Source organism: Chrysochloris asiatica, unplaced genomic scaffold, assembly GCF_000296735.1.
Source record: "Chrysochloris asiatica unplaced genomic scaffold, ChrAsi1.0 scaffold00304, whole genome shotgun sequence".
Taxonomy (NCBI): domain Eukaryota; kingdom Metazoa; phylum Chordata; class Mammalia; order Afrosoricida; family Chrysochloridae; genus Chrysochloris; species Chrysochloris asiatica.
Window position 1 is genome coordinate 2,052,905 of NW_006408822.1, and position 1,163 is coordinate 2,054,067.

At 37.9% G+C, this 1,163-nt stretch overlaps 1 protein-coding gene across 1 annotated transcript in view; it reads right to left on the minus strand.

Annotated features, from left to right (window-relative positions):
• The window catches only part of TGM6 (transglutaminase 6), a 67,927-nt gene that overhangs the window by 49,913 nt on the left and 16,851 nt on the right, over positions 1-1,163 (minus strand). The window lies entirely within an intron of this gene.

Consider the following 1,163-nt stretch of genomic DNA (forward strand, 5'->3'; position numbering starts at 1 on the left):
GAGTGCAATTAAGTGTTCTAGAATTTCCTTTATTCACAATGTTTTCCACAATTTTATATGATCCACACAGTTGACTGTCTTTGCATAGTCAAACTGCAAAGTCTTTAGTTAGAACAGCAAGGTTAGTGGATCAAGCTTACCAGCTGCTCCTCATACAGGGTCACTATGGGTCGGAATTGGCTCAATGGCACTTAACAACAACAATGAAGTTTTAGAAAGTGGAATACTTCCTGAAGTGACCTCAGCTTAACAAACTGAATTAATCTATCAGCCCTAAGACTGATAGATTAGCAGCCGGCCAGTCAACCAATATTTATACAGTTTCAAAGTAAGGATGTGGAGTTATTAATGATATTGAATGTTATAGAAGCAGGGAACTTGCTGAACTTCCTTTGGAATTCACATTAAAAATGGTCCTCTAGTGGCAGTCATCCTAGAAACCATCTTCCTTCAGAACATGTAGTAATAAAGATATACATGCATCCATCTAAGGAATACCCTAAACTGAAGAAATTAAACAAAATAACTTGAGTGACATGACAGCTAAACAAGCTGCTTCCCAAATTTTAGTTGTTCCATTAAAAACCCACTGACACTGAGTCAATTCCAACTTAGAGCGAGTCTATAGGACAGAGAAGAACTGCCCCCGTAGGGTTTCCAAGATTGTAAATCTTCATGCAATCAGACTGCTATAACTTTCTTTACAGAGCATTTGATGGATTCGAACCATTGACCTTTCAGTTAGCAGACAAGCTCTTTAAGCACTACTCCACCAGGGCTCCTCCCTCAAATAAGCAAAGTAATATTTAAGTATGATTTCACTAAGGAACATTTTAATTTCTTCAATGTCCCCACAATATATTCATGGAAGACTGCACTCTTAATGAAGGGATCTCTGATAACTTCCTCAGAAGGCAACAATTAGCCCTTCCAAGAAAAACAGAAGACTGGAAAAGATTAGGCTATCTTCAAGACTCCAAAAGTGGGATGTGGATAGGACTTAACCCCAAATCTCTTCTCCTTAAATTTCTTCACACCCCCATGGTTCAAGCCTTATACATGAGTTCTCAGATGGAATGTGATAAAATAATTGAAATTTTGAACAAGTACTGGCGGAGAAAGATTTTACAAATTCCTTGATCATCTGGCTAGTGAAGTCAGAT